The 13,770-nt window shown below is 49.8% G+C and overlaps 1 long non-coding RNA gene across 1 annotated transcript; it reads right to left on the bottom strand.

The window, feature by feature from the left end:
* Window positions 1–1,065: 1,065 nt before the first annotated feature.
* On the bottom strand, window positions 1,066–2,640 carry LOC310681769. The gene is made up of 3 exons (XR_014513601.1): window positions 2,528–2,640; window positions 2,257–2,431; window positions 1,066–1,114 (listed from the first exon to the last, which is right to left on the bottom strand). It is a non-coding gene; the product is annotated as an uncharacterized lncRNA (long non-coding RNA).
* Between the last annotated feature and the right edge of the window lie 11,130 nt (window positions 2,641–13,770).

Below are 13,770 nucleotides of genomic sequence, written 5' to 3'. Positions count from 1 at the left end.
ACATTTTAGATCATAGGAGAAGCATGGTGGTCTTTGGGGGGGGGGGAGTTAAACCAAAACTTTGGGGGGAGGGGTTGTGGCCCTTCTGAAGTGAGATTCACATGGATGCAGTTGTTGTTATTATTATTATTATTATTATTATTATTATTATTATTATACTCTTCTTCAAGAGAACACAAGGCAGTTTACAACTGGCTGCCATTGGTTTACAACTGGCTGCCAGAGGCAAAAGATAAGCTGATGCCCTCTGCCTTCTGAATACAGAAGTCAACAAGAGTTGATTTATACTTGGGGTACTTCCACACTTCTTCTTATCCCGTGCCTAGATAGCATGGGTCCAAGCGGTTTCCCACTCACTCCACTCCTTTCCACGGAAAACCTGTTCTTTAGCTCTAAAATGGAATGAACAGCAATCTGCTTAAAACTCAATTGCCACTTCTTCTGACTGAGCGTAAAAGAGTACTTCTTTCCCAGGGGAAAGCTGTGGAACAAGAGGAAGGGTGGTTAAGCCCTTGAACCTTGATGGCAGGAAATTATCTCTCCACAAACTTGAGGGGAGCAAGCTAGCTTAAGTTGAGCAGGGCTCTGATGGGTTGGGTGAGAAGCAGAAGTGGGTGAGCAGAAGGCTCACTGCCCACTTCTCAGCAACTACCGCCTGAAGCAGCTGCCTCAATATGCCTCATGGTAGGACCACCACGCAGACCTGTCAAGCAGACCTATGACCCTGTATTCAGTCCATGCCCCTTGCAAGTCCTGGTTTCCACACTCCTTGTCTGTTTTTGCTTGCTGGGAATGTGCCCTTGACCTCTTTGCTTGCCTAGCTGAGCCAGTGTGGTGTAGTGGTTAAGAGTGGTAGACTCGTAATCTGGTGAAGTGGGTTTGCGTCTCCGCTCCTCCACCTGCAGCTGCTGGGTGACCTTGGGCTAGTCACACTTCTCTGAAGTCTCTCAGCCCCACTCACCTCACAGAGTGTTTGTTGTGGGGAAGGGAAAGGAGAATGTTAGCCGCTTTGAGACTCCTTCGGGTAGTGATAAAGTGGGATATCAAATCCAAACTCTTCTTCTTCTCTTCTAAATGAGCGGTAGAGATCTGTGAGTACATAGAAACTCGCCTACTGTAGAAAGATAAAATCGATATTTTTCATTCCACCCACTTCTGCTTCTCACCCAACCCACCACTGTTATGTGGTCCACAAAAGGTAATTTGACCCTTGTATGGAAAAGGCTTCCTATCTCCTCAATCCAAGGTGTGCAGCTTTTAAAACAAACAAACAAACAAACAAACCTCCTTCTTCTCTGCAAGCAAAAACTGTCCAGCAACCCCCACATCCAGGTCAAGTTGTTTTCGTTTTGTTTTTTGGTCACTTGGCAAGCCCTATCAGCAGATGACAAATAGAAGAACAGGGCTATGTGCTCATATATCACTGTGCAGCCTTCCCCAGCCTCTGACCTGCCATTTGGAAGCCCAGGGAATATTTTTACCTATTCATGCTTATGACCCACTTGAGTTGTGCTAAATTCAGTGCAGCTTGGCTGGCCGGGTAACAAATGGACAGGCTGTAAGCTGAGGCCACAGAGGTTTGCAGTTGTCAGCATGGTGATAAGCTAGTGCTTTATCATCAGAAACTAAAGAGTACTTAAATGACACTGGCTATAGTTGTGGTCATAATTTATTGGCCTCGAGTGACCACTTGCAGTATGGTGCCCCTTCTTTTTCCTTCCCTATTTCTGTTCTGCTGTCTTCGACATTATAAACCTGCAGTCATCCTTCTGCTTTAGCCTTTTCTTTCTATCGCAAAGCATCAGTGAAGAAGGGGGAAAATGACACTGCAGCGGGAAAGAGAGAGAGCGAGAGAGAGACTTGCAAAATACAGGAAAGGCGAATTTTGCAACATAAACACTATGATTTCTAAAGATTCACTTTCCCTACCTGCGTCCAGCATCTATCAAAAGTAATGAGAGCATTCAGTATACATGAATGCACTGTCCTCTGTAGATGTTATCTGTATTCCAATTGTGGCTATTAAGATTGTCCAAGAGCTTGCTCTTAACCATATTGTGTAGCTTGTCACACAGCTATGCAATTTTCATTCCCAGTCCCAGATGCATCTATATGCTGATACAAGTTTGGTGCCCACATGAACTGGCCCTGAGCCTAGGGAATTTCCATTTGACTAATGGGAATTAAAAACAGAGAAGGAAGCCCAAGAGCTACAGCAAAGCTATCAGGACCGGGCACCTGTCAAGGTAGACTTACTCAGAGAAGGAGTTCAGGGAGTTCCAATGAGAGAGGAGAGTAGCATCAGTGGTGTCAAGAGAGCAGGCATTTGGGGCAGAAGTCCCAGGCTTCTTTCAGCGACAATACGGGTGACAAAATGCAGCAGGATTGGCAATACACATTTTGAAGTATGTGGAGTAATACACATTTCCATCTAAAGAAGGAGACATAAGATCATTAAGTTCAGATTGTACGTCATTTGCATTTGTTGTTAAAACTGTGAAACCATATATTTTCTGCTAGAATGAACCAGTTTTAAACTGAAAATATCAGCCAACTAGCTGCGATTTGAACTATTGTACATACTGCAGGCAGAAAGGTTTTCTCAATCTCTCTCTCTCTCTCTCTCTCTCTCTCTCTCTCTCTTTCAGATTCATGTTCATACATAGATCTTTCTTCAAAGAGAATTTGCCATCACTGAAGCTAATGCAATCAAAGGCTAAGGGATAAAATATGCAGTTACTATTCCTTTGCATAAACAACCCCAGTGTTTTGGCATTCGCAAACACTCCCTCAGATAAAAGGAATTCTGCAGATTGTTCCAGGATAAAGCAAGAACACCTGGACATTCCAACAGATCATATCTGTTGCTAAATGAATCCAATGTTTGATTTCATTGCTCAGCAATTCTTAAGCAGTAGATCAACCGTCTGCAAACCTACATTTTCTCTGCAAAGCCTTATAAAGTATATTCCTTAAAAAAAAAAAAAAAAAGATGTGGGTGCTTCTGCCTGAGCTGTATTTAGATCCTTTGTTCTCATGAAAACATAAATAACTGCAAACCACTTTTCTTTTTGTTCCCACTTTCAGGAATAGTGTCAGAAAGCTAACAGCCCTACAGTGCAACCACAAATGTCCCTGATATCAACATAGGTATTAATTGCAACTATTCTAGTGCATGCTGTATTCATATTTTCATAATTGACACTTCTGGAGCTTTGCTGAAGTCACAAAACAAAAAAGGAGTTGCCTGCTCATTGACGTTGCTTTTTAGTTCTGTTGCCATCCTTTCGCTAGATTAATGGCATTCAATTAAAGCAGAGATGAAACGGAATCTCGTGTCCCCCACCCAAGACTAACAGATTTATTATGTCATAAACTTTCATGGACTAGAGTTCACTTGCCACATGCATGAATTGTTAACGCGTATATGCTCTGTAGCTGTGTTTATGTATGGGTGATCATAGATAGACTGAGGATAACATTTCATCTGTTAGCCTTTAAGGTGCCTTGAGAATCTCATGATGCGGTTTGTGTCTGCTGCAGCACATCTACCTATGTGGAATTAATTAAGTAAATAAAAGCTGAATGTGTCCACCAAATGCTCAAGATCAAGCTGACGTCTGTAACTGATCTAGGGGGCTTTTAAGTCCATCCACAAAGATAAAGGTAGCTGCTGGCCTTTGATCATATCCCCATACTAGCAACCAACTGGGCCTTAAGGAGCTCCTGACTGCCAGGTCCCTATATGAGAAAGGTCTGCCGCCCAGGATGATATTGCAGAAGCCTACCGACCTGGAGTGTATTACTGAAACCTGGATAGATAATGGAGGGAGTCATGCTTTCCCAGTGTTTGGGGATGAGCTGGGTACCATCAACATAGTGATGATACTTCAGTCCAAATGTCTAAATGATGTCATTGGTTTCATGCAGATGTTGAAATGGGAAGCAAGTTACAACCCTTCAGTATCCAATAGACCAGTACTGATGGAGCAGAGCACCATGATCACAGGTTTCTCAAACACAGAATCCATTGCTGGGATTCAGCCATCAGAAACAGTGTCCAGGCAGAAATGTCTGGGGAAATCCAGATGCATGACAACCCATGTCAGAAGCTAAACAACTTTTGTGTCTGGATTTTCACTGTATGAAATATGGCAACCCTACTCAAGCAAAATTTGTTACTCTACACACACACACCCAATCTCAGCTTTTGGATGGTCCTTTTTTCGGCCTCAAATCTGGATCTTAGCATTCAGGGAATTCTCCCTATATTATTTAATCAAATAACGCAAACCACAATTTTCCCTACTCTTGATGTACAACACGAGGTTGTATGTAACTCCTGGTTTACACCTTTGCCAGTATGATTTTATTTTTTTCTGTTTTAGAATTCCACCAGCTGTTTTCAGTTTATATAATATTTAAAGAAAGCACGTATCTATTCTGTAACATGATGCAATTGCATCTCGGGGCTTACCTTGATTTCCCCCAGTAATCAGTCGGAGCCGCTACTTCAAAAGAGATAAATAATAGTTCAGGAAGAGAACTTGATCAACTGCTACTTATGGAAATGACAGAACAGAGTTGTAAATGACCCACCCACCCACCCAATCAAGGAAGTCTAAGGGAAATGAAAGGCTTTAGACAACCTAAGGGAAGACTAGGTCTCTAGGACTGGATGCAAAACTCAGGCGACACATCAAAGGTATTTAAGGTGAGAAGGGTCAACTATTTTTTGACTCTGATGAGTGATATCATATCTGTGCCAGATGTAGCACAAGGGCCTCTATTTATGAAAATGAGAGAGCCATAGAAATATGTGGGGAGCCATCAAGGAATAAAACAGATGTGTTATGTGATGAGGTTATGGGAGAAAAGCACTACCCGAAGGCTATTGGAGAAAGAAGAGATGCCCTCACAATCAATCTGGCATTAAGACGGAATCAAGCTCAGCAGAAGCGTAAGAAAGAAGAAGTTTCTTCTCTTGGCTATGAAAGAGTGATGCACTTTGACACTCCTGTACTGTGGTGTGTCTTTCATTGCAACTAAACACACAATACTTGGGGTGCCTAAGTGTCATTCCCAAGAATCAAAGGCAGTACCATAGAATTGCCACTGTCCACAATGTCCATTTTCAGTGTGTGTGCATGTGTTACAGAATCATGGGATTTTGGTGGAAATAATATAACCTCAACTTGGTTGTCATATTATTCTAGTATTCACCAAAACATTAGCATGTGGATTCATATACAGTCTCCTCTGATTCATTGCCTTATCCAGAGAAACTGCATCCTGCTGCATACATGCATTATGAAGCAATGTAGTCCTTCATTTTTTAATAAAACTATATGAAATATTTTACGATGGCCAGCAATATGATACAGTTCTATTGTGGGTTATTTGTGGAAGAAGCAAATGACTCTTCCAGGAACTCTAAATCTGAGAGCATTGAGATGAATGCAGAACAGAGAAGGCCAGTACCTGGTGTCATGTGCCTTGGATAACTGGGAGATATGCAACAAGTCTAGCTTCTCTCACTTTAATACAGAGAACATGTTGGGTCAAGGTCAAAGCTCGTGTTCTGTAAATATGTCATCATTGACATATATATGATCTTGAACAGAAATTACACTCTCAAATACTCCTTGGCCACATCAAAATTAAGTTAAGTACATCACAATCCAGCACAAACATCCGTACAAATTACACTGAAGTTGTCTCTCCCCTTTCATAATTTGTGAATACAAATTCTTTTATTGGTAAAAGAGCAGGATATATATAAAGGATGAGTCCTTTAAAAGAGGCCCCATGGATATAGAGTACACATGTTCTATGGGGCCTCTTTTAAAAGACTCTGTATGTATATGTGTGTGTGTGTGTGTATATAATTTGCACAGCCAAACTAGTGGCATCACACCACCCAGCACTTTGTTCATGGGCTCCTTTGTGAACCATTATTCATGTCAGTGGCATCAATTGTCATTGTCATTACTGATTGTCTAGTGTCATGTACTGTACTATCACTGATTTGCTACCTTGAGCTCCGATTGTAATTCCAGCAACTAGCACCTGGGATGGAGAACCTTTTGGTTTTCAGATGTGTTGGCCTTCATCTCCTGTCAACCCTCACTAGTATGGCCAATGGTCAAGGGAAATGAGAGACATAATCCTAGGGTTGCCATGTCTTGAAAAGCAAAAAAAGAGGACAGCCTGAGCAGCTGCCAGCCCAAGCTGGGAAAAGAGCTCAGGCTGGCAGCAGCTCCGGCATGCAGAGATGCCCGTACCACAAATAAATAAATTCCCCAAATCCCAGGTATTTCCTATAAAATGTGACAATCTTCCCAGGTGACCCTGTTGGCCACCCAGAAGAGGACATGTCTAGGATTTCTCAGACGGATGGCAACCCTACATAATCCAAACAACTCTATGGCCACTGTTTCTCAATCCCTGGGCTACACTGTGCCTGTAAACCTGTAAACACAATGGAACAAGTTCATATAAGTGTCAACCACTTTTAAACAAAAAAAACAAAGAGCAATAAAACTTACATGGGGAGGGGAGGGGACCCCTGTAGACTTTTGTCTTATAAATGTTCAAAGCAAACATCCCTATGATCCTTCAGCACCACTTCTTATCTTTAATAAAACTTACTTCTCACATAAAAGCAGGAATGGAAAAGCAGGAAGGGCTTTTATCTGATGATCTTTAATTCCCCCTCCCATCCTCCGTTCTTATCTGTCTCTGTCCAATTACTGATCTGTCCCAGACCCAGTTTTGGGTTTCTCTTTTTGCCAAAGTTCGTGATAAAGTACCCTAACACACTCCCGGACTCTATTTTTCTCTCTCTCGCAGTCTCTCAAATTGTTTGGGCTGCAGAAAATAGAATCTTGGCAACAGTCACCGACAGCCGTCAAAATTGTATAATCTTCACTCCTAATTACAAACTGTACTGTGAGGTGGAGAGAACTCAGAAAAGCAGAACTTCTTAAGACAAAACTTTCCACTGCGTTGTGTTAGCATCCAGCATAGGATTGGTCGGGGGGAGATGAAATTTGCATTTTCAGTGTGTAGCACGAGGCAATCTAAAACTGAGAATTCTCGTATCAAAAACTGCATATACATGTATCTGTGTACAATTGCAGTTTGGGATGAGTGAATCTGTCATTTTCAGTTTTTCTCAGTTTCTCATTTTCCCAGTCTTGTGTTTTTTCTCCTCATTTCCACATGGTTTTGCATATTTGCTTCACATGTATTCATTTCTATGCATGCTTCCCCCTATCTGAAATATTTCGTAAGCACTTTTGAGGTTGGCAAACTGACAAGAAATTTTGAAAAGCGTCATTTTCAAACCAAAACTGTGCTGGTCCCGGGGGTAAGGTACCTTGGGTGTAGCAGAGTCCACACGAAGAGGGGCAAGGTCCGAGGCAGAGTGCCGGGCGGTGAACAGGAACGCTGGAACAGGAGGCTGTGCAGGGAACAGGAACACCGGATGGTCGGGGACAGGAGGCCGAGCAGGGAACAGGAGTACCGGATAGTCAGGAACAGGAGGCCGAGCAGGGATCAGGAACGCAGGAAGGTCCGAAGCCAACAACGACGTTGCTCCCGCAACCTGGGGCCGGGCTGACTGGGCTTTTATCCTCTTCTAAGGCCAGGGGCGGTCCCGGCCCCCAGGAGCCCCGCCTCCCCTGGCCTTAAGGCGAGCACTCCTCCTGGGGGCAACCAGTTCCCTTCGCCTCTCTGCTCTAAACCTCTGCAGATCAGGAGAGGCCGAAGGGTTACTGGGCCCTGGAGGAGGCTCACCTGTGGCCACTGAGTCGTCAAGCCTCTCTGGGGCCAGAAGGGCTTCACCTGGGGCCAGCTCCTGATGCACTGCCACAGGTGCAGGCTCTTCAGCATCTAGGCCTTGCCCCAGTTCAGCCGGCCCTGGAGGCGGGGACTCCTGTGCAGGCCGGGATTCCTCTGTTTCATCCTCCGAATCGGAATCCCAGGCCATCACACCATCCCCCCTCCCAGGCCCCCCCCTCAACCGAGGGTCCGGACCCGGCTTGCCGGGGTACGTCGCATGGAACTCTCGGAGGCAGGCAGGTGCGTGGACGTTGGCCGCAGGTTCCCAGGAACGGTCCTCCGGTCCGTACCCCTTCCAGTCAATGAGATACTGCAGCTTTCCCCTGCGGTATCGGGAGTCCAGGATGCGTTCCACCTCGTACTCAGGCTCTCCCCGAACCAACACTGGCTGCGGTCGGGGACGGTTCGGGTGGAACTCGTCGGGTGGGGCCACCGGACTCAAAAGGGACCTGTGGAAGACCGGGTGAACCTTCAGGGTTGCGGGTAACCGGAGACGAAATGCCACAGGAGAGACTTGGTCTACGATAGGGAACGGGCCGGTGAAGCGGGCGTCCAACTTCCGCGAAGGTCGAGAGGGGTGGAGGTGGCGAGTGGAGAGCCAAACCAGGTCACCGACGCGAAGTTCCGGCCCCACCTGGCGGTGGCGGTCGGCCTGGGCCTTGTACGCTTCCTTGGCCTGGTGCAGTTGCTCCACCAAAAGCTGTTGCTGGGACTGGAGCTCTTGAAGCCACTCCGTCACCGCCGGGACTGCGGATGTCGGCAGCACCTCTGGAAACAGCCGTGGATGATAACCATAACTGGCCTGGAACGGGGTCTGCTGGGTGGACGCATTCACCGCGTTATTGTAGGCGAACTCCGCCAATGCCAGGTGGTCGACCCAGTCATCCTGCTGGTAGCTGCAGTAACACCGGAGGTACTGCTCCAGCACCGCGTTCGCCCGTTCCGTCTGGCCATCGGTCTGTGGGTGATAGGCTGACGAGAGGCAGACCTCCGTCCCGAGGGTCTGGTGTAGTGCTTGCCAGAACCGGGATGTGAACTGAACGCCCCGGTCGGACACCACGCGCTCAGGTAGGCCATGCAGGCGGAAGACATGCTGAAGGTACAGCTGAGCAGTTTCCTTGGCTGTGGGTACAGATGGACAGGGAGCGCAGTGCACCATCTTGGTGAAATGGTCGGAGAAAACCAGAAGGCAGGTACAGCCACGAGACGAGGGTAAGTCCACTACAAAGTCCAACGAAACCGTGTGCCAAGGGTGCGGTGGAACTGGCAATGGCTGAAGTAGGCCGGGGGGTCGCCCGGTAGGTCCCTTAGCGCGCCGGCAGACATCACAACCAGCAACGTAGCGAGCCACGTCAGCCTTCAGGCGGGGCCACCAAAACTCTCGACTGACCAGATGGGTGGTCCGATACCGTCCAAAGTGCCCCGCTGCTGGGGCATCATGGGCCATCCGGAGAACCTCCAGCCGTAGTGGCCCTGGCGGGATGTACAGACGACCGTGGTGCAGCAGAAGGCCCTGATGCAGGACCAGCCCCGGATACTGTGGGCTGGACCCTTCAGCCAGCTCCCGGAGTCGTTCCTGGGCCCAAGCGTCGACCCGCTGCTGTTCCCGCACCCGAACCTGCAGTGGCTGCGCCTCCTGGGTGGCCAGGAATGCAGCCGGAGGTAGGATCGTGGTGGGTTCTGCTTGCTGTACCGTGTCTGCGTTGTCTTCAGGTTTCCGGGACAGGGCATCCGCCTTCTGATTCTGAGAGCTAGGGATGTAGCGGATCCGGAACTGGAACCGGGAAAAGAACAACGCCCACCGGATCTGTCTTTGGTTCAGCTTGCGGGTGGTCTGGAGGTACTCCAGGTTCCGGTGGTCGGTTCTCACCTCCACCGGATGTCGTGCCCCCTCAAGATGGTGGCGCCAGACCTCAAAGGCTACCTTGATGGCCAGTAGTTCCCGCTCCCACACAGTATAGTTACGCTCCGCTGGTAGGAGCTGGCGGGAATAGAAGGCACAGGGTAAGAGTGGCGCTTCAGGACCAATCTGTTGAGACAAGACGGCACCGAGAGCCGTACTGGAAGCGTCGGTCTCCACCACAAAGGGTCGAGAGGGGTCAGGATGTTGTAAGATTGGTGCCCTCTGGAAACAGGCCTTCAACCCCTGAAACGCCTCCTCTGCCTCCTTGTCCCAGGAAAACGGCGTCTTTGGGCGCAGTAGCCGGGTCAACGGGGTGGTGCGATGAGCATAATCAGCGATGAAGGTCCGGTAGTAATTGGCGAACCCCAGGAAACGCTGTAGGTCCTTGCGGTTCCGGGGTGCCGCCCATTCTTGAACCGCTGTCACCTTCCCCGGGTCCATTTGCACCCCATCTGGAGAGAGCCGGTGACCAAGGAAGTCCACAGTCCGCTGATGGAACTCGCACTTGCTGAGCTTTGCGTACAAACGGTGCTCACGCAAGCGCTGCAGCACGGTCCGGACATGTCCCTCATGGCGGGCCGGGTCACGGGAGTAAATCAGTATGTCATCCAAATACACCACCACGTACTTGTCTAACAAGTCCTGAAACACGTGGTTGATGTAGCGTTGAAACACAGCAGGCGCGTTGCACAAACCGAAAGGCATAACCAAATATTCGAACTGCCCGTACCGGGTCCCAAACGCTGTCTTCCACTCATCCCCGGCTCGGATCCGAATCAAGTTGTAGGCCCCCCGGAGGTCCAGCTTGGTGAACACCTGTGCCCCTTGCACCCGCTCCAGCAGCTCCGAGATAAGGGGCAAGGGGTACCGGTCTGGGACGGTAATTTTGTTCAGGGCTCGGTAATCATGGCAAGGGCGGAGTTCCCCACATTTCTTCTTAACAAAAAGCACCGGTGCCGCGGTGGGCGAGGTGGAAGGCCTAATGAACCCACGCTCCAGGTTCTTGCGCAGGAAGTCCTGCAAAGCCTCGCGCTCTGGCTCTGTTAGGGAATATAAGCGACTCACTGGTAAAGGCGCTCCGGGTTGGAGGTCTATGCCGCAGTCAAAAGGCCGATGCGGCGGCAGCTGGTCTGCCCCCCGTTCCTCGAACACGTCCTGGTAGTCCTGGTACACGGCTGGGAGCGTGGGTGCTGCCTCCTCTGAGGGCGCGGACGCCAGCGTTCCGGATTGAGCATGGGAACATGGGACTGGGAAGTGCACGGTCCGTTTGACCCAGTCAATCTGAACGTTGTGGGCTTCCAGCCAGTCCATCCCGAGCACCAGGGGGAAGCGGGGCATAGAGGCAATGTCCAAAGTTCGCAACTCCCGGTGCTGCTGGAGACACAGGACCAGAGGCTGGGTCTCCTGAGTAACGGCACCTGACCGCAGAAGTCGTCCGTCAATCGCTTCCACCTGGACCGGTACTGGCTTGTTCCGAAGTGGCACCTGATGATGGGCGGCAAAAGCAGCGTCCATATAGGAGCGGGTTGCCCCTGAATCTACCAAAGCATGGGTGAGGATCCAGGGCCCACCTGGAGGGTATAAACGTACCGAAACCATAAGATGTTGCAAGTCCATTGGTGCGGGCCCATTCTGTACGGTTTGGGACCCCCGGTAGCTAGGGCCATCAGCTACTGGGGTTGGCGGTTTCCCTGCGGCTGGCGTTTCTCAGGGCAGGACCGAGCGAAGTGTCCACTTCCGCCACAGTAAAGACAGAGATTTCCATCCCGACGCCGCGCCTTCTCTGCGGGGGAAAGGCGTGGCCGCACTGCCCCGAGCTGCATAGGCTCCTCCGTTAAATCAGTTGTGACCGTGGGGCTGCCGGAAAAAGCTGGTGCCGTGAACTGGAAGTGTCGGCGACCCCGGGCCTGACGACGATCCTCCAACCGGTCGTCTATTTGTAGACTCCGTTGAATGAGAGTGTCCAGCGTGGTGGGGCGTTCCATTGTGGCCAACTGGTCCAGTACCTCGTCCGAAAGCCCTTCGAGATACTGGTCCCGCAGTGCCGAGTCATTCCAGGTCAAGTCCTGTGCCAACAGCCGAAACTCCGTGGTATATGTGGCCACCGTGGACTTGCCCTGTTTCAAATGCCGAATCGCCCGGTTGGCTTGACTCTCTTTCTGGGGGTTGCCGAACGCGGCCTCCAAACGATTGCAAAACCCCGTATAGTCTGCCAGCAAGGGGGAGTCTTGCCTGAGTAGCGGCAACGCCCACTTGGCCGCCTGGTCCTTTAACAAGCTAATCAAAAAGTGCACCTTGGTACGGTCGTCAGGAAAGTTCCGGGCTCGCCCCTGAATATACAGTTTGGCCTGGGCCAGGAACATGGGAAAGCTGGCCGGGGCTCCATCAAATTTCTCAGGCAAAGCCACTGGGTACTTGCCCGGAGCCGGGGCGTCGGCCCCAGGAGCCGGTAGGGCTTCCAAGCGTTGCTGAAGTGCCTCAACCGCGTCACTGAGCTGCTGCACGGTGTGAGACAAGGCCTGGTTCTCCTGGGCCAAAGCCACCAGTGCAGCCGCCTGTTCAGCCATGGCCTCTGGCTCTTCCCGAACGCACCCCTACGAAGGGGGAGTGCGGGAGGTGGCGGGAGCAAACTGTGCTGGTCCCGGGGGTAAGGTACCTTGGGTGTAGCAGAGTCCACACGAAGAGGGGCAAGGTCCGAGGCAGAGTGCCGGGCGGTGAACAGGAACGCTGGAACAGGAGGCTGTGCAGGGAACAGGAACACCGGATGGTCGGGGACAGGAGGCCGAGCAGGGAACAGGAGTACCGGATAGTCAGGAACAGGAGGCCGAGCAGGGATCAGGAACGCAGGAAGGTCCGAAGCCAACAACGACGTTGCTCCCGCAACCTGGGGCCGGGCTGACTGGGCTTTTATCCTCTTCTAAGGCCAGGGGCGGTCCCGGCCCCCAGGAGCCCCGCCTCCCCTGGCCTTAAGGCGAGCACTCCTCCTGGGGGCAACCAGTTCCCTTCGCCTCTCTGCTCTAAACCTCTGCAGATCAGGAGAGGCCGAAGGGTTACTGGGCCCTGGAGGAGGCTCACCTGTGGCCACTGAGTCGTCAAGCCTCTCTGGGGCCAGAAGGGCTTCACCTGGGGCCAGCTCCTGATGCACTGCCACAGGTGCAGGCTCTTCAGCATCTAGGCCTTGCCCCAGTTCAGCCGGCCCTGGAGGCGGGGACTCCTGTGCAGGCCGGGATTCCTCTGTTTCATCCTCCGAATCGGAATCCCAGGCCATCACAAAAACCAAAACAACAACACAGTTTTATTCCAATTTACCTGTCACCACAGGAAGTAAAAATGAAGTAGGTCCACATCAAAATACAAACTGAACGAATTTTTTCGACCATCCCTAGGAACAATACAGTTAAAGCAACAGGAGACCATGGACCTTTCACAACTGCAATGATTGGTGACTATGGAATCATCTTAGCATTGCCGAGTAAATTAACACAATTGTTTCTATTTAGAGCCAAGTGAGTCAAATTAAACATTTTGATATAAATGAAACAACTTCCTTGGATTTGGCAAAGTTATGTTCTGCCAGCCCTGAGCAAAAGGAAAGTGGGTATTGCAACAAGCAGGAGTACAGAAAACGGGAATATCCTCAAAATGTAATCACCTCTCCTGCAGTTTCAAACAAATTGTTTTGTTCTTAGCAGCACAACACATCTCAGCCTTCTGAATCGTTGGCACAAGGGGAAAAACAGACATGTCTGAAAGTTAGAGATTTTGTCCACCTAACCTTTGTCCATCTTGGAAATCATTCAATCATTGTAGCTGTGCAGCCATGCAGGCAGGTGGTTCCTAGAACAGCCCCTTCATGTGCTAGTGCTGTACGTGTTTGATAAAGTGTTTCAACAGTCAGGCTCATTCTACCGTAGGGGGTCTATTCTGAGATCATTTGCAGACCTCTCCATATTAGAACAGAGCTTCGTGGGTGGGTTTCCAGGCTGCTGAAGGTTGGAAAATTGGGTGGCTACTAAGAGCAG

Source organism: Podarcis tiliguerta (genome assembly GCF_965153285.1).
Source record: "Podarcis tiliguerta genome assembly, chromosome: 7".
Lineage (NCBI taxonomy): Eukaryota > Metazoa > Chordata > Lepidosauria > Squamata > Lacertidae > Podarcis > Podarcis tiliguerta.
Note: the sequence above shows the minus strand (reverse complement) of the source record. Positions and strands in the feature narration are given on the sequence as shown.